Source organism: Mustela nivalis (genome assembly GCF_964662115.1).
Source record: "Mustela nivalis genome assembly, chromosome: 1".
NCBI lineage: Eukaryota > Metazoa > Chordata > Mammalia > Carnivora > Mustelidae > Mustela > Mustela nivalis.
This window is the reverse complement of record NC_139020.1, coordinates 121,939,589-121,962,519: the sequence shown is the minus strand read 5'-3', so window position 1 is coordinate 121,962,519 and position 22,931 is coordinate 121,939,589. Positions and strand designations below refer to the sequence as shown.

The window sequence follows — 22,931 nt, the reverse complement described above, 5'->3', positions numbered from 1 at the left end:
CAGCAAGGAATCTGCTTTCCATCTCACTCTGCCCCCTCACCCTGCTGTCCTCACTCTCTCTCAAATAAAATCCTAAAAAAATAATAATAATAAAAATAAATGAAAGTTTAAAAAGAAATGCCATATAATCAGGTAATTTCACTTCTGGATATTTACCAAAAGAAAACAAAAACTCGGGGCGCCTGGGTGGCTCAGTGGGTTAAAGCCTCTACCTTCGGCTCAGGTCATGATCTCAAGTTCCTGGGATGGAGCCCTGCGGGGGCGGGGGTCTCTGCTCCACAGGGAGCCTGCTTCTTCCTCTCTCTCTGCCTGCCTCTCTGCCTACTTGTGATTTCTGTCAAATAAATAATAATCTTAAAAAAAAAAAAGAAAACAAGAACTCTACTTCAAAAAGATATATGTATATGTATATGGTTATGGCGGCATTGTTTACAGTAGCCAAGATATGGAAGCAGCCTAAGTGTCCAATGACAGATGAATGGATAAAGATGTGATATATATAAAATGCAATTATTACTCAGCATAAAAAAAGGTGAAATCTTGCCATCTATGACAACATGGGTGGACCTACAGGGTATTATTCTAAGTGATATAAGTCAAAAACAAGTACCTTATGATTTTACTTATATGTGGAATCTAAAAGCAAGCAAACAAAGAAACAGATCCCTAAATATAGACGAAACTGGGGATGGCTAGAAGGGAGGGTGGTGGCAGGGTACATGCAACTCTTAATTTTGGGATTGTGAGTTCAAGCCCCATGATGGGGACAGAGATTACTTTAAAAAATAAAAATAGGGGCACCTCAGTTGTTAAGTGTCTGCCTTTGGCTCAGGTCATAATTCCAGGGTCCTGGGATCGAGCCCCACATCGGGCTCCCTGCTCGGCGGGAAGCCTACTTCTCCCTCTCCCACTCTCTCTGCTTGTGTTCCCTCTCTTGCTTTGTCTCTCTCTGTCAAATAAATAAAAATCTTTAAAAAATAATAATAAATAAAAATAGTAAAGAACAATAAAAAATTTAAAAGGATAAAAACTGGAATGCGTGGGTGACTCAGTCAGTTAAGCATCTGCCTTCAGTTGGGATCATGATCCCATGATCCTGGGATCGAGTCCCACATCAACTCCCTGCTCTGTGGGGAAACTGCTTCTCCCTCTGCCTGCTGCTCCCCGACCTGTGCACTCATTCTCTCACGCTCGCTCGCGCTCTCTCTCTCTCTCTGACAAATAAATAAATAAAATCTGTAAAGAAAAAAAAAAAAGATAAGAACTAAGCCACAGGAATAAAAAAAGTATAGCACACAAAAAAGTGGGTGAATACAGAATGGTATTTGTCAATTATATCTCAAGCTAGGGGAAAAAATTTGGCATTAATTGATCCACAAGAGTCTTAAACCACAAAAGTCTTAAAAGGATACATGATCACATTAACTAGAACTCAAGTACTTAGGAAAATGATTGCTGTATCCTAAGCACATTCTACCTATTGATTTAATAAATGAATTAGAAATTAAATATTCACTTTATCACCTCCTCTTCACTCTTTATTTTCTACTGCACACTTATTTTCAGCCACAAACACTGTCTTGAAAGGGGTTAACCATAACCTCCTAACTACCAACTCCAAAAAAGCTCCAAAAAGTTTCAGTTTTCAATTAACCTCTCTCAACAGCTTTCAACAATACTGTCCCCTCCTCTCTCCTTCATGAAGCTGTTAACAATGGGGTAAACATAATCCTAATTATCAGACTATTTTAGAAGGCGGCCTAGGATTTCTACCTCTCAAACACACGATTTAGTTAATCTCCACACGATTAACTAAAAGATTAGAATCTAGGGGTGCCTAGCCAGCTCAGTCAGAAAAGCATTAACTATTCATCTCAGGGTCATGAGTTCAAACCCCATGTTGGGGGGTAAAGATTACCTAAAAATAAAATCTTTAAAAAAAAAATTAGAATCTAACCAATATTCACATTTTCCTTCTATTTTTCAACTTCCGGAAAACTGGCAACTAATTAAAGATGACACTTACCTCAAAATGATAACCCCCATTTCAGTCTTATTTTATCAGAAGATGGCATTATTTTTTTAAACTGAAGTTTTCATGAAGACTTTCAAATTAGAAGACACACTACAAAAAAGGGTGAAGATAAAAGGTATTAACACTAAATGAGCTAAATTAAAAATAAAGTTGTTACTTGTATGACATGATAGCTTATAACTATATTTTTAAATATGGGGAAAAATATAAAAAACATATGAACTACAATAATAAAATTGTAGAGCATTAGAGAGAGAAGGGACCTAAAGCAGACATCCTATTCAACTATCTAAATCCTCTCATTTAGGTCACCTTTTTGAAACCTCTTTTCTGTAACATGCTCTTTCTTTCTACTTCTCAACCTATTCCTCTATCTACATCATAAGCTACTATTGATAGCTTATTTCACTTTCCCCCTTTCCTTCTTTAATATAATATTTAAAGCACACACAATATACAGAAAGATGTATGCAAGCAAACAAGATGAATGCTATAAATCACCATCCCAAAGAAGAACACCAATACCATTACGTCTACCTACATGCTCTTCTCATCCCAACCTTTATCCTAAATAATTATTCCATTACTGTTTAAAACAGAACTTTGTCACATATGTATATATCCCTAAATAATGGTTTGTTTAGGTTTATATTCCTGGCTCCCTTTCTCAGCTTGATAAATTCATATGCTGACAGTCTTCAGAGATGTGAATTTTGTCGCTGAAATATTTTTCTAAGCTTTATTCATGTTACTTTTTAATTGCTCTGTAGTGTTTCATTATGTAAATATGCCAAAATGTATTTATCCATTCTGTTTTCAGGCATTTGGATTGTTTGAAGTTTTTTGCTATTATCAACATTATTATACAACTTTCCAGGTGCACATGAACAAGAATTTCTTTAGGGTATGCTTTAAACCTAGAAGTGGAATTGGTGGGTTATAGGACATGCAAATTCCCAACTTTACCAAAAATGCCAAACTGTCTTCCAACTGTACCACTCTACCAAGTCACCAGCAGTATGTAAACTGATGACACAATCCTCTCCACTACCTACCTGGTAAAGTCAGATTTCTTAATTTGTGGCAATACAGAAAATATACTATGATTTCAGTCTGTATTACTTAGTAAGGTTGAGGACCTTTTCACACAGTTATTAATTATCTATGTTCCTTCTTGAATTCCTTTGTTCACAGTTTTGGCCCTTTATATTGGGTTGTGTTTTTCTTACCTGACTTTATGTATCAGGACCAGGACTGATTACATAATCTGGAGGCCCACTGCAAAATTAAAAAGCAGGGCCAAAACTGAGTGGCTCAGTCAGTTAAGCCTCTGACTTTGGGAATCAAGCCCCATGTCAGGCTCAGGCTCTGTGTTGGGTGGGGATTCTGCTTGTACCTCCCCTCTCTCACTGCCTCTCCCCCAACTCATGGTCATGTACACTCTCTCTCAAATGAATAAATAGAATCTTTAAAAAAAAGCGGCAGGGCCATTATTCAAAAATTAAAAATTTTAAGACAGTGATAGTTTAACAATAAAATAAGTACAGGGCAGGGGGCTGCCTAGGTGGCTCAGTGGGTTAAGCCTCTGCCTTCCGCTCGGTCATGATCTCAGGATCCTGGGATCAAGCCCCACATCGGGCTCTCTGCTCAGCAGGAAGCCTGCTTCTCCCTCTCCTTCTCCCTCTCCTGATGATTGTGTTCCCTCTCTAGCTGTCTCTCTGTTCAGCAGGGAGCCTGCCTCTCTGGCTACTTGTGATCTCTGTTAAATAAATAAATAAATAAAATCTTAAAAAAAAAAATAAGTATGGGGCCCTGTGTGACTTCACAGGTTATACATCCATGAAGGCAGCCTGATTAGAACACTAATTCTCTAGTATATATAATTATTTTTCCCAATTTGCAATAATATTTTTCCAAGTTGGTTTATTATTTCATTTTCTTGACGTGTCGCTTGAACTCATGACCCTGAGATCAAGACCTTAGTTGATTGAGATCAAGATTGGGACATTTAGGGCGCCGGGGTGGCTCAGTGGGTTAAGCCTCTGCCTTCGGCTCGGGTTGTGGTCTCAGGGTCCCGGGATTGAGCCCCACATCGGGCTCTCTGCTCAGAGGCGAGCCTGCTTTCCCCCCACCCCCCACCCTGCCTGCCTCTCTGCCTCCTTGTGATCTCTCTCTCTCTGTCAAATAAGTAAATAAAATCTTAAAAAAAAAAAAAGATTGGGACATTTAACCAACTGAGCCACACAGATGCCCCTATGGTGTCTTTGAATGAACATTAACTTTAAAACTACTAATTTTTTTTTTTAGTGGACCCTTCTGTCTCGTTGAAAAAATCCTATAGTCTTCACAAAGTTTTAGGCTTTGCTTTCTCATTTGAGTCCTAAATCATGGGTGTTTCCCAATGATCAGTTGGGATCTCTTCTCAGCCATAATGTCCCATTCCTCACTAATAAAATCTTAAGGGACATTACGTCCTCTACTGATAGCAGCATCCTAATCACATCATTTAATTCACTTCTAGGCAAACCCACTCAAATCGGACTAGAGCTTGTACTACACACCAAGTCTGGAATTATATATATCTTCTCAGTAATACTCCAAGTCAGAAATTTTTTTAAAGATTATATTTAGGGGTGCCTAGGTGGCTCAGTCATTAAGTGTCTGCTTCAGCTCGGGTCAGGATCCCAGGGTACTGGGATAAAGCCCTATATCGGCTCCCTGCTCAGTGGGAAGCCTGCTTCTCCCTCTCCCGCTTCTTCTGCTTGTATTTCCTTTATCACACCTGTCTCCAGGGGCACCTGGGTGGATCAGCTGGTTAAGCAACTGCCATCGGCTTAGGTCATGGTTCTGGAGTCCCAGGATCAAGTCCTACATCAGGTTCCCAGCTCCAAAGAGAGTCTGCTTCTCCTTCTGATATTCTCCCCTCTCATGTTCTCTCTCACTCAAATAAATAAAGAAAATCTTTTTAAAAAATAAATAAATAAAAAATAAAGATGTACAAAAGGGAGAAAAGACTTAAAAATCTTCAAGTTTCATAAAATTAGGAGGAATTAAAAGAGCAGAACTGTTGATATAAGGTTGAAAATCTTTTTCACTTTGTATCTTCAAAATAAAATTCTGTTAGGAAGCCAGTAATTCAATTACAGTCTTGCTTTCTTTGGGTAGTAAGGTCAATAATACTGTTTTCAAAATGAGAAGAATGTTGGGGCACCTGGGTGGCTCAGTGGGTTAAAGCCTCCACCTTTGGCTCAGGTCATGATCCCAGGGTTCTGGGATCGAGCCCCACATTGGGCTCTCTACTTTGTGGGGAGCCTGCTTCCTCCTCTTTCTCTGTCTGCATACTTGTGCTCTGTCTGTCAAATAAATAAATAAATAAATAAATCTTTAAAAATAAAATAAAATAAAATGAGAAGAATGTTATAAAATAGACTTTAGATGATGCTAAAATATATCAAACTGCTCACTTTCCCAAAAGGGAATCAGTCAACTCAAAAATAACGGCAATTTGCTGCCTAGGATGTTGACCGGGAGGCAATGCATGCAGTGGGGGCAGAAATATAAGAGAATTCTCTGAACCTCCTACTCAATTTTACTGTGAACCTAAAACTGACAAAAAATGATATCTGTGAGGTAGTCTGCTTCTCCCTTTGCCCTTCCCCCTGCTCGTGCACACTCTCAAATAAATAAATAAAATCTTTAAATAAAAAAATTTACTCTTAAAATTCCTACTAAAGCTTTGGGTAAGAACAATGTTATTAATAACCTTACACATGAAGATCCATTCTCACTGCTTTATTGTGAAAAGAAAGGAAAAAATTCTGGACAAACACCCATTAAACTTTAAAAAGATGCAGGGGAAGATTTCAAAAGCTTATCCAAGCACTGATAACGGCATATAAACAAACAAAATCCCCTACACAGAGTCTATCTCTAGTCCTTGTATCTCTAGTCCTTGTTCACATAAAAGTACTTTCCTACAAAAACAAAACAAATACTATGCCTCAATCTTGCAAGTTATATTATAATTTTAGAGCTGGCTAAACTATTCTATCTAAGTAACAATGATTTCAACCTCCCAACCTCCACCCACAAATAAGCAAGCAAAAGCGGGTGAACTCAAAAATCATTTCGAGGTCTAAGTATTTCTCTCTCTCCTCTTTATCACTTTCTACTGAATTCAAAGTACTTCTTGCATACTACCACAAAATCCTAGACGTACATCAAAGGATAAAGTAATTTAATTTCTACATTTTAACTTTTTTACAAAAGGCAATTAGAAGAGTCAAAAATATTCTTTAATACATAGTACCCAAGAACGAACCAGATTAAGGTTGCTAGTGTAAAAGCGTTTGTCTTTCTTTTTGTTTAACAAATGGAGATTAAATATTCTGGGGTTTTTTAAATAAAGTTTTTCCGGGGCACGTGGGTGACTCAGCGATTAAGCATCTGCCTCTGGCTTGGGTCGAACCGTCCTGGGCTCGCTGATCAGTGGGAAGCCTGCTTCTCCCTCTCCCACTCTCCCTGTTTGTGTTCCCTGTCTTGCTGTATCTCTCTGTCAAATAAATAAATAAAATCTTTTTTTAAAATAAAAAAATAACATAAAATAAAGTTTAAAAAAAAAACAGTATAGCCAACAAGCACAGGGGGAAAATGGACACTCTCATTATAAAAATAAAAATTAAAACCACAGTAAGATACCACTTTGTATCTACCAAAATGGATAAAATTTAAAGAAACTAAGAATATCCAGGCTTGCTGAGAATGTAAGCAATGGAAATTAACATACCTTCTGACATAGGAATTGCACCACAGACATACATCCAAAAGAACTATGTACACATTTCACCAAAACATATTTACTAGAATGATAAATAAATAAAATAAAATAAAATAAATCTACACTGATACACCACTTTCCACATAGCAGGTATTTTTTGTCTGTTTATTTGTTTTAAGACTTTATTTATTTATTTGACAGAGAGAGATCACAAGTAGGCAGGCAGGCAGAGAGAGGGGGACACGGGCTCCCCACGGAGCATAGCAGTTTATCAAAAATCCCTGGGGGCGCCTGGGTGGCTCAGTGGGTTAAAGCCTCGGCCTTCGGCTCAGGTCATGATCCAAGGGTCCTGGGATCAAGCCCCACATCAGGCTCTCTGCTCAGCAGGGAACCTGCTTCTGCTTCTCCATCTCTCTCTGCCTGCCTCTCTTCCTACTTGTGATCTCTGTCTGTCAAATAAATAAATAACATTTAAAAAAAAATCCGTTTGCCAAGCAAAGCACTTTCTAAAGATTTATTTGAGAGAGAGAACTCTCTTGAGCACCTGTTGGGGGGAGTGCAGAGGGGCAAGAACAAAGAATTTCAAGCAGACTGCACTCTGAGCATTAGAGCCAGACAGGGGGCTTGATCTGATGAGGACCCTGAGATCACCATCTGAGCTGAAAACAAGAGTCCAATGCTCAACCAACTGCACCACACAGGCACTCTTACAAGGTACTTTCTTGGCAAAGCTGTGAAGAAATGCCTATTATCAGGGCACCCGGGTGGCTCAGTTGGTTAAGCGTCTGCCTTTGGCTCAGGTCTTGGTTGTGCTCATTCTCTCTCTCAAATAAATAAATAAAATCTTAAAAAAAAAAAAGAAAAAAAAGATGGGTACCTCAATGGCTCAGTTGGTTAAGCGTCTACCTTTGGCTCACATCATGATCCCAAGATCCTGGGATCAAGCCCTATATCAAATCCCCTTGCTCAGCGGAAAGACTGCTTCTCCCTCTCACTCTGCCCCTGCTGGCTCTCTCTCATGCACACTCTAATAAATAAATGAAATATTAAAAAAAAAAAAAGCCTACTAGCCACAGTAACAACAACAAAATGGTAATTACGTGAATTATGTGAAATGTAGTAACTAGCCTTCTGCAGTAAATATTTTGCAATATATACATATGTCAAATTATCACATTGTACACCTTAAACTTACACAATGTTGAATGTCAATTTAATCTGAATAAAGCTTTCAAGGGAGAAATACACATTATCCCTTATAATCAATGGGAGAATCTGGGTCCAAACATAAGGGCATTTTGGCAATACCTATCAAAATTACAAAGATATATGGCCTTTGATTAGTAATACCACATCTGAATTTATTCCGTAATTTTATACTTGCTTATGGGCAAAATGACACGTACAAGGTAATTCATGACAACACTGTTATAATAATCAACAGGGCGCCAGCGACCAACTGGATTTCGGGTCAGGTCATGATCTGGTCGTGCAATGGAGCATGGCATTGGGCTCCACACTCAGAGCGGAGTCTGTTTGTCCCTCTTGCTCTGTTCCTTGCCACCCCCCCCCCATTCTTGCTTGCATTCTCTTTCTCTCTCTCAAATAAAGAAGAAGATGGAATCCTTAAAAAAAATTTTCTTTAAAAACTAGAAACCAGGGGCGCCTGGGTGGTTGGCTCAGTAGGTTAAAGCCTCTGCCTTCGGCTTAGGTCGTGATCCCAGGGTCCTGGGATGGAGCCCTGCTTTGGGCTCTCTGCTCAGAAGGGAGTCTGCTTTCTCCTCTCTCTCTGCCTGCCTCTCTGCCTACTTGGGATCTCTGCCTGTCAAATAAATAAATAAAATCTTTTAAAAAAGAAAAAAAAATATGCAGCTTAAAAAAAAAAAAAACAACAAGGGGCGCCTTGGTGGCTCAGTGGGTTAAAGTCTCTGCCTTTGGCTCAGGTCATGATTCCAGAGTCCTGGGATCGAGCCCCGAGTTGGGCTCTCTGCTCCACAGGGAGCCTCCTTCCTCCCTTCTCTCTCTCTGCCTGCCTCTCTGCCTACTTGCGATCTCTCTCTCTCTGTCAAATAAATAAAATCTTAAAAAAATAAAAACCTAGAAACCACCCAAATGACTACCAAGAGAGAACTAGTTAAATAAAGTATCCAAAAGGAAACCATACAACTTAAAAAAAAATTATACATACTCTCTGGGAAGATTTTGTGAAGATTTCCATTGTTAAGAAACACAATATGTAAAGGGAACAGTGGGAAGACCAATGTGTAGAACAACAGGTATAATATGGGGGCTTTGGTGGGTTTTAGAGGGTAGAGATAGAAAGAAATAAGAATCTGCGTTTTTAATTGCCTTTATTTACATAAAGAAACCCTAGAAAGATACATAAATAAAAAGTTTCCTGCGTGGGGTAAGTGTGCTGGAGGAATGGGGTAAACAGAAACAGGATTGACCTAGGGCTAGGGGTGGGAAGGTTTACATTGTTTAACTTTTTTAAGTTCTTTTTTTTAATTTTTGCTTTGTTTTGTTTTGTTTTCTTATTTCAGAGACAGAGAGAGAACAAGTGGGGAGGAGAGGCAGAGGAAGAAGCAGACTTCCCACTGAGCAAGGAGCCCAATGTAGGGCTCAATTCCAGGACCCTGAGATCATGACCTGAGCCAAAGGCAGATACTTAACTGACGGAGCCACCCAGGCACCCTTAACTTTTTATGTTTAAAAAGTTTTTAATCCGAGGGCACCTGGCTCAGATGGTTAAGCATCTGCCTTCAGCTCAGGTCGTGATCTCCAGTTCCTAGCACTGAGCCCCACCCACGTCGGGCTCCCAGCTCAGGAGGGAGTCTGCTTCTCTCTCTCCCTCTGCCTCTCCTTCTGCTTGTGCTCTCTTTCTCAAATTAATAAATAAAATCTTTTTTAAAAAGTGTTTAATCCCAATTTAGGAATTGCTACTAAATATGTCAGTAAACTAATAAACCAAAATGGGGTCCTAATATTATCAACATACACACATGATGACAGGAACTATCCTTTTACCATTTCTGGAACTGAGACCCCAGCATTGTCCAGCTATCTTACTGAAATCTGTAGGATGACTAGGTCCATCTGGCTTAAGTCATCAGCCCAAGATCCCTTAACACTAGTATTCTAAAGATATTTTCTCTGTAATTCCATTTTGCTTCTCTTAGGTTTAAGGTCAACCTCTGCACACACACATACATATGTAAGTACATGTGTATACATGTATGTAGGTATATATATATATGTATGTATGTACGTGTATGTATTATATACACACACACAAACACACACATATCTCGAGTCTCTTTAGAACAAAAGCCTCACCTAAGGGTTCTCACTCACCTATTGAGTCCAAAGGTTAGTCTTTCCTACTAACCAGGAATTCACCCCAACAAATAAGTCACAGTCTAATAAATGAGGAAACCTACAAAATGAAACCATCCAGGGGTGCCTGGGTGGCTCAGTGGGTTAAAGCCTCTGCCTTCAGCTCAGGTCATGATTCCAGGGTCTTGGGATGGAGCCTCTCGCATCGGGCTCTCTGCTCGGCAGGGAGCCTGCTTTGTCCTCTCTCTCAGCCTGCCTCCCTGCCTACTTGTGATCTGTCAAATAAATAAATTAAATCTTTAAAAAAAAAAAAAAGAAAGAAAGAAAAGAAACCATCCAGAATTTGCCAACCAATGAGATCTCCTCCTTAAACAATGAGATATCCCCTATCATGAATTATCCTCCTTAATGAATTCTATCATCCACCACTCACTTACCTAAAATGCAAAAAAATATGGTATCTATTAAGTTGCTGCTCATTCCAGCACCCTATCCATCAGGCTAACTCCTATGCACCTGTACCAATTCAGGTGACATTTTCTCTAGAGCCCTTTCCTAATTCCCAAAGGCTCACTTGCATAGGATCCTGCTGTAACCTGCGACAGTATATTATTAGCTTTAAATCATTACATTACAAATATTAGTTTGCTTATCTTCCCTACTGGACTGTGAATCCCTCAGGACAAAGAGAGAGTCATATTCATACTTATAATCCAAATACTTAGCAAAGTGCCTTTACAAATGGCAGGTAATCAAAAGGGCTCACTGAAAGAATTAAAGAAACTACACATGTAGGCAAACTATGAGCATGGTTGAAATCCCACTTAATATTCTCTTAGCCCCAAAGACATTTTACTTCATTCACTCCCTGCTTTGAAGGAAAAAACAACTCCAGTAACACTCTTCCTTACAGAAATATCTTATATTAACATGAAACAATTAAAAATATCTCAATACTTCGTGAATGTTGCAGAAAATTATTTCAAAAGTGTACCTATTAAAAGTTAATTAAAACAAAATTGATGGAGTGCTAAATTTTATGACTTTTACTCTATGAGTTATAATGACAACAAAAAATAAGAATACACAGCATCTTCTTTTCTTTTTTTTTTTTTAAGATTTTATTTATTTATTTGACAGACGGAGATCACAAGCAGGCAGAGAAGCCAGCAGAGAGAGGAGGAAGCAGGCTCCCCGCCGAGCAAAGAGCCGACCTAGGGCCGGATCCCAGGACCCAGGATCACAACGGGAGCCAAAGGCAGAGGCCTAAACCCACTGAGCCACCCAGGTGCCCCAGAATATACAGCATCTTCTATGAAGGTAGCCAAGATTATAGGGATCAGACATTTCTCCACATGGTGTTTTAAACACTAACTCACACAAGCTTTCCATCTGGGCTGTCCCAAGTGGCCTGAGGAAGAGGAAGCAGAGACTAGAAATAATCAACTATTCATATATGCCCAAGAACTATATGGCAGATGTTTATCATTCAGAGTGTGCTTTCAAATTTTATCAAATACTGGTAAAAAAAAAAAAACAAGGAACTAAGGAGAAAATCGAATTTTAAGAATGCCTGTTAAGAGGCATCTGGGTGGCTCAGTTGTTAAACTTCTCTGTCTTTGGCTCAGGTCATGATCCTGGAGTCCCGGGATCAAGCCCTGCGTTGGGCTCCTTGCTTGATAAGGCTGATTGTCCCTCTCCCTCTGCCTGCTGCTCCCCCTGCTGCGCACTATCTGTCAAAAAATAAATAAAATCTTAAAAAAAAAAAAAAAGAAAAAAAGGATTCCTCCTAAATACACCCTAGTTAACTGTGAACCTCTCCTCCATCTCCAGAAATTCAACAAAGCATTCTATTTTGTCAGAAAATGATAAGGAAGAGCAGACAGAAATAACTAGGATATATATGCCTGTAATCCATACATACAAACATCTACATTTATTCCTGTGTCTATCTAAAAAGACCAGCAATTCATAGTGATCTCAGATTCTAATCCAACCACAATGTCATTCAAGGCATATTTACAGCTCTCTTAAAAAAACTAATAATCTAAAATACACAAAATAGTTACAAAATTCCTAATTCAAACAAAAAACAACTCCACTAACAAATGTTCATTATGTGTTGTTCTGAGCCCAGGGTTTATAGTCAAAATTCTGCACAGTTAATTGGTTTTGTTTTTTATCCTCCCCCCCCCCTTTTTTTTTTAAGATTTTATCTATTTGACACAGAGAGATAGTGAGAGAGAGCACAATTAGAGGGGAAGGGAGAAGCAGGCCCCCTGCTGAGCAGAGCCCCTCCCCCCCGCCGGGGCTCTATCCCAAGACCCTGACATCATGACCTGAGCAGAAAGCTTAACAACTAAGCCACCCAGGTACCCCTATTCTCCCTTTCAATGTGGGTGTTATTTATTAGAAATCCAGTTAAGCTCATTTGTTTTTATTTTGTTTGGGTTTTTCCCTTTCCATCCTAATAGATTTAATGTATTTATTTATTTTTTTAAGATTTTATTTATTTATTTGAGAGAGCAAGCAAGAGAGAGCATGAGAGGGAAGACGGTCAGAGGGAGAAGCAGACTCCTCATGGAGCTGAGAGCCTGATGCAAGACTCAATCCCAGAACCCCGTGATCATGGCCTGAACCGAAGGCAGTTGCTTAACCAACAGAGCCACCCAGGCACCCTATGTATTTATTTTTGATTATGTGAAACATTAATATGGTTCAAAAGTCAGACCTACACAAAAAGATACCTTCACAAAAGTATCCCTCTCTCCATCCCTACTACTTAATTCCTATTCCCTTCCATTCCATACAGTACCCACCTAAATACTATAAGAAATCAATCTCACTAGTTTCTGGACTACCTTCCTTGTGTTTACTCTTGCACAAATGTGGAAATACTTATCTTTATTCTTATTTCCCTCTTTTCTTCCATAAAAGGTAACATAGTTATTCTTTTGCACTCTACTTTTTTCCATTAACTGTATGTCCTGGAAATTACTTTGTATCCGTTCACAGAACTCTTTCATATTCTTTACTTACATCTGCCCTGTACTCCATTGTGTGGATGTACCATTCTTGCTGGGTATTTATATTGTTTCCCATATTTTTTTACAATGCTACAATGTGAACTACTGATATCCTCCTGTTCTGCTCCCCCTCAAACATCATTTCAGACAAAACCAAAAACAAACAAACAAACAGGCTCTACCTCCAAAACATACCAAACTCACTCAACACTCCCACTGTTTCTGACACAGTCTAAGTCATCATCAGTATTTCTTGGCTGTTTTGGTGCAACACCCTCTTAATCAGTCTCTCTGACTCTTACTCTAGGCTCTCTACAATTCAACTGTGCCTGAGGAATCCAAAATGTACTTTGTAGACCATAAATCAGATAACTCCCAATTCTTTGCTTAAAACATTCCAAAAGCATCCCATTGTAACCCTACCTAAGTGGACCTACATTATCTCCTGTCTATCTCTGCCCTCATCTTCCATGATCTCAGGGTGGTGAGATGGTGTCCTGTGTTAGGCTGTGCACTCACCATGCAGTCTGCTTGAGATTCTCTATCTCTGCCTCTTCTCCTCCACCTGCTTGTGCTCGCTTTCGCTTTTAAAAACACATTTTATTTTTAAATATATTTTAATTTTGAAAACCATATTTTTCAAAATAAAACTTTTAGTGAGAACAGTAATACTGCTTTATATTTCTGCAAATCTCCTTAATGTCTGGCTTAATAGAAGACAGCTAAGGGTGCCTGAGTTTTGGGTCAAGTCATGACTTCACGGTTGTGAGAGCAACTCCCACATCATGCCCTACGTCAGCCTCTCCACTCGGTGTGGAATCTGCTTGAGATTCTCTCTCCCTTTCCCTCTGCCTCTGACCTTCCCACTCATACTCTTTCTCTCTCTCTCTCTCTCAAATAAATAAATAGGGGCACCTGGGTGGCAGAGTCAATTAAGCATCTGCCTCTGCTCGGGTCATGATCACAGGGTCCTGGGACTGAGCCCCAAGCAGGGCACCCTACTCAGTGGGACATCTGCTTCTCCCTCTCCCCTCCACTTATGTTCTCGCTCTCAAATAAATAAGTAAGATCTTAAAAAATAATAATAATGGGTGCCTGGGTGACACAACTGGTTGAGCGCCTGCTTCTGGCTCAGGTCAAGATCCTGGAGTCCCCAGATAGAGTTCTGCTCAGGAGGGAGTCTGCTTCTCTCTGCTTCTCTTGTTCTCTCTTTTTCTCAAATAAAATCTTTAAAAAATAATAAAATAAATAAATGTTTAAAAAAAAAAAAAAAAGACAACAGCCAGATTCTCATCTCTGGTTCTGTATTCAATCTATTGTGATACCACAAATAATACTGCCTTTGGAAAACTTTTCCACATATTTTTAAGTGAATGAAAGCAAAAACAGCAAATAATGTCTTAAGTTAAAAAAAAGTTTTGACCTTACAGATAAATCATGAGCTCAGGGACTATCAGGGTCCCCATACTTTAAGAACTACTGCTACATTCTGTGCTCCCACAATACCCTGATAGGCTCTATCATTTGCACTTGCCACATGGCATCAGAATAATCTGTTCATTTGTCTGTCTTTATCTTAAAGTTCCTTTAAGCCATGAACCATGAGCCCTCAACCTTGTATCCCCAGAGCCTCACACAGCAAATTCCATATATCCTCTCAATAAACATTCCATGAATAAGTGATAGAGAAAAATAGTCACATACCTTAATATAAAAAGGTGTATGTGAATAAAGTAGATTTCCCATGGCCAGTTCTTTAGCTAACAGAAATGCATAAAAGAAAAATCTTACAATATACCCGTAACAATTCCAGAGACATAATAAAGGATAGATTCAGACTTGGTATGACCACACTAGATTAGATCTTTTCAAAGTTCAGCCCTGAAGGAACAAGAAAAGCAGAGTCGAAAAAGTACCTTAGGGGCACCTGTGTGGCTCAGTGGGTTAAGCCTCTGTCTTTGGCTCAGGTCATGGTCTCAAGGTCCTGGGATCGAGCCTCACATCAGGCTCTCTGCTCAGCAAGGAGCCTGCACCTCCCTCTCTCTCTGCCTACTTGTGATCTCTCTCTGTCAAACAAATAAATAAAATCTTAAAAAAAAAAAAAGTATCTTAAACTGTAAACAAACACCCACTGCTCCAGTCTTCTGACAAAAAGAAGTATCCACTTCCTCCGCAACAAGACAATTTAACCACTGTTTAAAAAAAAAAAAAAAAAAAGGCAGGGAGGAGTGTTGGGTGTCTAGGTAGAGAGAGTGCCAGTTACTGAAGACTAACAATGAAACAGGTATTCTCAGCTTATGAATTTCTTGAAATTTTGTCAATCAAATTAGAATACGAAAAAATATTTTTTCCTGTATTTATTTGCATTGTTTTTTAAATCAGTGCCACCTTACATTTCTAAAAATGAACATCACCCTCCCAATCGAATTAAACAGTATCATAGGGACGCCTGGGTGGCTCAGTTGGTTAAGCAGCTGCCTTCAGCTCAGGTCATGATCCCAGCGTCCTGGGATCGAGTCCCACATCGGGCTCCTTGCTCCACAGGGAGCCTGCTTCTCCCTCTGACTCTGCCTTCCACTCTGTCTGCTTGTGCTCGCTCTCTCTCGCTCTCTCTCTGACAAATAAATAAATAAAATCTTTTAAAAAAATAAAATAAAATAAACAGTATCATAACAGTACTGAAGATAGGACACATGTCTGCCCAGCACTCGATGCTCAACCATTATGTCTAGGTTCATCCATTATTTGGATATGCAAAGTACCTGCACCAAGGAAAAAGAGATCCTTCTGCAGTAAGACCTAGGATGGGACTGGGATGGGATGTTATGCAATCAAGACAAAGGGAAAAGCTCTTGGAACAATTCTCAGGAGTGAAGGGGAAAGTCAAGGCAGAGCTAAAGGAACTTGGGGCTCTAGGGGAGCAGCCTGTACACCCTAGAGTGATGGCCTCCTTCTCTAGGTCTTACTCTATACCATAAAATGAAACTCTAAAACACAGAGGCTCTCTCCCACACTTTTCAGGAAGTCTTGGTAGCTTACATGTCCAAGAAAGTCCCAACCTCTTGGCAGAACACATCTGACATTCCAAAGGTCTGAATTTTGACTACAGTCAGCTCACTAGCATTTCACATATTGGCAAGCATTCAATTAATGTTAAATCACTTAAAATAAATGGGTTAACACTGTTACTATATTTTCTAGAAAAGTAAACAGGAACAGAAGTAACCTGACAAATTACTTGATCTCTTATGGAGAAAAAGCCATTTGAGTATTAGAAAATAATAATCATCAAAATAATTTCCTAGCCCCTATTATAAAATTTTATAAAAGCAGAAGTCTTAAACTTTTAGTACTTAAAATCACAAAATAGGGGCACCTGGGTGGCTCAGTCATTAAGCCTCTGCCTTCTGCTCACATCATGATCCTGGAATGCTGGGACAGAGCCCCACACTGGGCTCTCTGCTCAGCAGGAAGCCTGCTTTTCTCTCTCCCACTCCCCCTTTCTTATGTTCCCTCTCTCACTGTGTCTCTCTCTGTCAAGTAAATAAATAAAATCTTTTAAAAAAAATAAAAATAAAATCATAAAATATTTTTGCATTAGTGACACAACTTGTAAATACAGAACCATTCTAAGACATTCACTCTGGCATAACCTTAGAACATTGTTTATAGAGCTGTAATATAATGGTTTAGAAAATAACTTTTCTTATTTTCCAGTTCTCTTGTCACAGAAGAGAAAGTATTATCCATTAGGTTCATTTATGCTTTATATTACCTATTCAAAGAGCCTTCTATGGCTTTTAAATAGATATAACATTATACTCATGTGATTAATCTCACCAACTGTTAAGAACAGCTCTACAGGGGCACCTGGGTGGCTCACTCAGTTAAGTGTCTGCCTTCAGCTCAGATAATGATCCCAGGGTCCTGGGACTGAGACTTGCATCTGGCTCTCTGCTAAACAAGGAGTCTACTTCTCTCTCTCCCTGCAGCTCCACCTGCTTGTGCGCGCTCTCTTTCTCTGTTAAATAAAATCTTAAAAAAAAAAAAAAAAAAACAGCTCCACAAAATAAATGAAAATCTGATCATTAAATGCAAGATTCACAATTCCTTAAGAATTCTTTTTTTTTTTTTTTTAAGATTTGATTTATTTATTTGAGAGAGGGAGAGAGCAAGAGAGCAAGAGGGAGAGGGAGGAAAACAGACTACCCACTGAGCAGAGAGCCCAACACAAAGCTCAATCCCAGGACCCTGACATATTGCTGGAGCAGAAGGCAGGTGCTTAACCAACTGCATAACCCAGGCACCCCTCCTCAGGAATTCTTTTTCTTTCCTAGGTATAGTGTAAGCAGCCTTTAGCAAACTCATTAAGTATAAAAAATATCAGCATTTGGAAATCCACTTCCCATTTTATTTGTATTTTTATTTAAGATTTTATTTATTTATTTATTTGACAGAGAGAGAGACAGAGAGATCACAAGTAGACAGAGAGACAGGCAGAGAGAGGGGGAAGCAGGCTCCCTGCTGAGCAGAGAGCCCGATGCAGGGCTTGATCCCAGGACCCTGGGATCATGACCTGAGCTGAAAGCAGAGGGTTTAAACCCACTGAGCCACCCAGGTGCCCCTCCACTTCCCATTTTAAAAGGATTCTTCCTGGGGCGCCTGGGTGGCTCAGTATAAAGCCTCTGCCTGGGAGCGGGCTCTCTGCTCAGCAGGGAGCCTGCTTCTTCCTCTCTCTCTGCCTGCTTCTCTGCCTACTTGTGATCTCTGTCATATATAAATCAATAAAATCTTAAAAAAAAAAATAACAGGCACCTGGGTGGCTCAGTGGGTTGAGCCTCTGCCTTCAGCTCAGGTCATGATCTCAGGATCCTGGGATCAAGCTTCGCATCGGGTTTTCTCCTTGGTGGGGAGCCTGCTTACCCCTCTCTCTCTTCCTGCCTCTCTGCCTACTTGTGATCTCTCTCTCTGTCAAATAAATAAATAAAATCTTCATAAATAAATAAATAAATAAAATGATTCTTCCTTCCCCTTACTAAAAAAATCAGAATTTCCTTAATTAGATCAGCAGAGCAACAGTTTCTATATTGACTAAGAGAAAGATGGATTAACATAAAATTATAAACACATCAGTGCTTTGTTTATAAAACCTTCAGTGGTTTTTCAGGCTTGAAAAGAAACCTACCAAAGAACCACCGTTATACTCATCCAGCCACATGATTACTAAACATGCTCAGCAGACAGAGGAGCCCTAGGAATGACTAAACTGACATCCTATCTGGTTAAGGCTGGAACTGAAGAGAAGACTGAACTCTAGAGAATCTGGCACCTGTTTATTCAAAATTACTCTGGAGGGAGTAAGACTTGAAAAGAGACCAATGGAAGGTAAAGAGCTGGAATGGCCAGAAGAAAAATAAACTTGACATTAGGGAACTAGTAAGAAGACTGGCAATTTCTGGGATTACCCTGGAAAACAAGTGGACTGGCCAGTGATGATGCTGAACATGCTGGACACTGAAAAACACGATCATCAAAACACAAGAAAGTGGGACATTACAGGGATCCCTAGGCAAAGAAACAGAGGCTTACTTTTTACAATAAATTTTCAGACTTTCAAGCTTTATACTATATGTAATCATTCCAAAACTCCTATAGCTCTTTGTGGAAGTGCCCTCAAACACATAAATTATATCCTTACATACAGATGTGTTAATCACTATTCTGAATTTGAGCCATTTATTACAGAATGTCTATCTGCCCTCCCTGTTTCTTTCAGTGGTCATAATTCATACATTAGATCATACAGAATCTGAACCAAATGTTTCAAAGTAAAACCTAAACCTTATTTATTCAAGGGCGCCTGGGTGGCTCAGTTGTTGACGGTCTTCCTTTGGCTTAAGTCATGATCCCAGCGTTCTGGGACTGAGCTCCAGATCAGGCTCCCTGCTCAGTAGGGAGCCTGCTTCTCCCTCTCCAGCTCCCCCTGCTTGTGTTCCCTCTCTCTGTCAAATAAACAAAATACTTTAAAATAATAATAATAAGGGTGCCTGGGTGGCTCAGTCACTGAGTGTCTGCCTTCGGCTAAGGTCATGGTCCCAGGATCCTGGGATCCAGCCCCACATCCAGCTCTCTGCTCGGTGGGAAGCCTGCTCCCCCCTCTCCCACTACCCCTGCTGGCGTCCCCTCTCTGGCTGTGTCTCTCTGTGTCAAATAAATAAAATATTTTAAATAATAATAATAAATCTTATTTATTCATTACTTGAATGAATGCTTGAATGGGCTAAAGATGAAAACCTGAAAGTCTACTAATAGGGGGCTGGTCAGGTACATTATGGTATATCCACATAAGGGAAGGTTCTACTTGTAACTATAACAAAACAAACAAAAAGTCCTGGGGCACCTGGGCGGCTCAGTTGGTTAAGCGTCCAACTCCTTTGGTTTCAGCTGGTCAAGATCTCAGGGTCGTGAGTTAGAGCCCCAAGCCCCGCATAAGGTGGAATCAGCCTGGGATTCTCTTGCTTCTCCCCCACCCTGCACAAGCACATTCTATCTCCTCCCTCTCTCTCTCTAAAATAAGTAATCTTTTTAAAAAAGTCTTTTAAAATTTGGAGGCACCTGGGTAGCTCAGGGGTTAGGCCTCTGCCTTCGGCTCAGGTCATGATCCCAGGGTGCTGGGATCGAGCCCTGCATTGGGCTCTCTGCTCAGCAGGGAGCCTACTTCCCTTCCTCTCTCTCTGACTACTTGTGATCTCTGTCAAATAAAATCTTTTTAAAAAAATTAAAATTTTAAAAAAGTCTTTAAAATTTTGGAAAGATTACAATAAAAAAAATTAGAAAAGGGGCACCTGGGTGGCTCAGTGGGTTAAAGCCTCCGCCTTCAGCTCAGGTCATGATCCCAAGGTCCTGGGATCAAGCCCCGAGTCAGGCTCTCTGCTCAGCAGGGAGCGTGCTTCTCCCTCTCTCTCTTCCTGCCTCTCTGCCTACTTGTGATATTTCTCTGTCAAATAAATAAATAAAATCTTTAAAAAAAAGAAAAAATAATAATCTTCTAAACAATATCTAAACTATAGAGCTCCTATTTCCTAATTTTCAGTTTTATTTAAAAGTACAGTCATCAGGGTCACGTGGGTGGCTCAGCTGATTAAGCATCCAACTCTTGATCTCAGCTCAGGTCTTGATCACAGGGTCCTGAGTTCAAGCCCCACACTGGGCTGCACACTGGGCTGCACACTGGGCATGGAGCCTACTTTAAAAAAAAAAAAAGTGCAGTCATCAAAGTATGTTGCTGGAGATGAACTTTGTTACAAAGAGAGCATGAACTTATCTTTGCAGGCAACCATAAGTCTTCTGAACCAAAATACATATCCAGGTTAAAAAGTCAATGCACAAAGATAAAATGAAGATTCTAGTAAACCAGTGGCCCAATTCAAACCTGATGATGGGGCAACTTACAAGTAAAACTCATTACTTATAAAGTATTTGAGCCAGAATGTATACAAAATAAAAAGTAAAGGGCACACTATCTAGAAGAAGAGATAAGCACACTAACACAAAAGCTATTAAATAACAGCATAAGTCAAGATCAGAGCTCGTAATTCATGATTCAGTCTGATCAGAGGATAAAGTCAGGGGGGCGGGAAGGCTGACTTTGTGGCTTCCCAATACCCACTGCCTCCAGCCTGCACACAGCCATCCAGCCATCTTCATCCCAGAATTCCCTTTGGTGAACCCTGAAATGCTCCCAACTATCTAAAATGCAATCCCTGTGGGGCACCTCGCTAGCTCAGTTGGTGGAACATAGGACTCTTGATCCTGGGGTTGGGAGTTCAACTCCCATGCGGTGTGAAGAGAGTTCCTAAAAATAAAATTAAAAAAAAAAAAAAATTACTCCCTCTGCCTGGCAGTCCAGTGTAAACAATGAACTAGCAAGGTCAAGCTATAGCTCCAGTTCATCCATTATCATGACCTTGGGAAAATTCCATTAACTTCCATTTTCTGACTTATAAACTTACAAAAGATCTTTAAGTCCATTTCAGCTATAAATTACACTTGGTCAAGCAATTCATACCTTAAAACTGCTCAGCTTTAGTTCCAGAGAAACAACTCTCCAAGCTTCTTCCAACAAGGTCCCATATGGCCCCCTGCCTCCCTGTTGACACTCATCCTACACATGTCCTACTCACTCTATCCTCTCCAACTATACATAGCCTCCTTTGAGTTTCTCCAAGACCCCAGCCACCTTCCCATCAAAGTTTTCCCATGCACTGTACCACCAAATCCCACCTATTCTAGGGGTACTCAGTCATGTCAGACCCAATGGTCCCTTTTTTAGAATAAGAAGTATTTCGTAACAACCTCTTTACCTCACTGAAATAAAATTTATAAATAATACAAACAAAACATAATTTTAAATAATTATATGTATGTATATGTTATATACAGTCCAAACTATATTATAAAGGAGAAATAAAAGGAAGATAGTTTAGTACAAAATAACACAGATACCAATCGTAAATGCCCTGGTACAATTATCAGAAGGAAGTGGAACAGCATAATACTATTATTTTTCATAACAAACCTTAGAGGACTATTTGACCATTCAAAACATACATATGAAAGACTAGCCTAATTTATAAAAACAACAAAAAATTAGTAATCAAGAAATCTGAGTACCAATAACAGTTTTGCTGATAATAAGCCTAAAATCACTCCTAAATATTTTTATTTAAGTTTTTATTTAGGTAATCTCTATACCCAGTGTGGGGCTGGAACTCATGACCCCAAGATCAAGAGTTCCATGTTCTCCAACCGAGCCAGCCAGGCACCCCTTTTACAAAATTTTTTAATGTCAGGCAACCCTCTCGGGTCCCCTTCCTCTTTGAGAACTTTGTACTATATTCCTCAATAAGCTTTACTATCACTCAATAAACTCTGCTTTGCTGTCCACCCAAATAATAATAATAATGTCATTTCACCTGTCTGGCCCTCAGTTGCAGTCTGGGTGAAGAGTGCACACAAGGGTGGCACCGTCACTAGGCAGTGATCAAGCAGGTGGAACTCCCAAGCTTACTTCAAACAGAACAGCAGCTCAGCTAGGATTTGTTTACATACTGCAGCTAGCTTCTGTTCACATAAGCCTTCCCTATTACTCCTTGTATGATAAAAGGGACTGTGGCAATTTCTTATAAAACTAAACAGTAAATACCAGACAAGGTGGCAATTGCACTCTTAGGCAATTTATCAGAGAAAGGAACATTTCTGTTCACACAAAAAATAAACCATACTTCTTGGGGCGCCTGGGTGGCTCAGTGGTTTGGGCTGCTGCCTTTGGCTCGGGTCATGATCTCAGGGTCCTGGGATCGAGCCCCGCATCGGGCTCCCTGCTCCGCAGGAAGCCTGCTTCCCTCTCTCTTTCTCTCTGCCTGCCTCCCTGCCTACTTGTGATCTCCGTCTTTCAAATAAATAAATAAAATTTAAAAAAAAATAAAAATAAAAAAATAAACCATACTTCTTTTATTCGTAATAGCCCCAAACTGAAAACAATCCAAATCCAAACAAAACAATTTAAAAAAGCTGACTGGAGCCAAAAAACAAACAGAACATTTCAGGAACCAACCTCTTTCTAAAAGACAACATATGAGAGTTTACTGTTCTTTTATGCCTCTTGGATTAACTGAGAAACCATTCTTTAAAATATACATATGGCAAAATACCTGAGATTAAATAAAGTAAGGCAACTCAACGTGTTCCGTAAAAT

At 39.7% G+C, this 22,931-nt stretch overlaps 1 protein-coding gene across 4 annotated transcripts in view; it reads right to left on the bottom strand.

The window, feature by feature from the left end:
* The window catches only part of PIK3CB (phosphatidylinositol-4,5-bisphosphate 3-kinase catalytic subunit beta), a 203,417-nt gene that overhangs the window by 164,741 nt on the left and 15,745 nt on the right, over nucleotides 1-22,931 (bottom strand). For 3 of the 4 annotated variants that reach the window (XM_082690404.1, XM_082690406.1, XM_082690403.1), the window contains exon 2: nucleotides 2,027-2,125. The exons of the other annotated variant lie outside the window; for it this stretch is intronic. The gene's annotated coding sequence lies outside the window, so the exon portion shown is untranslated. The remainder of the gene's footprint in view (nucleotides 1-2,026; nucleotides 2,126-22,931) is intronic. 4 annotated transcript variants of the gene reach the window in all.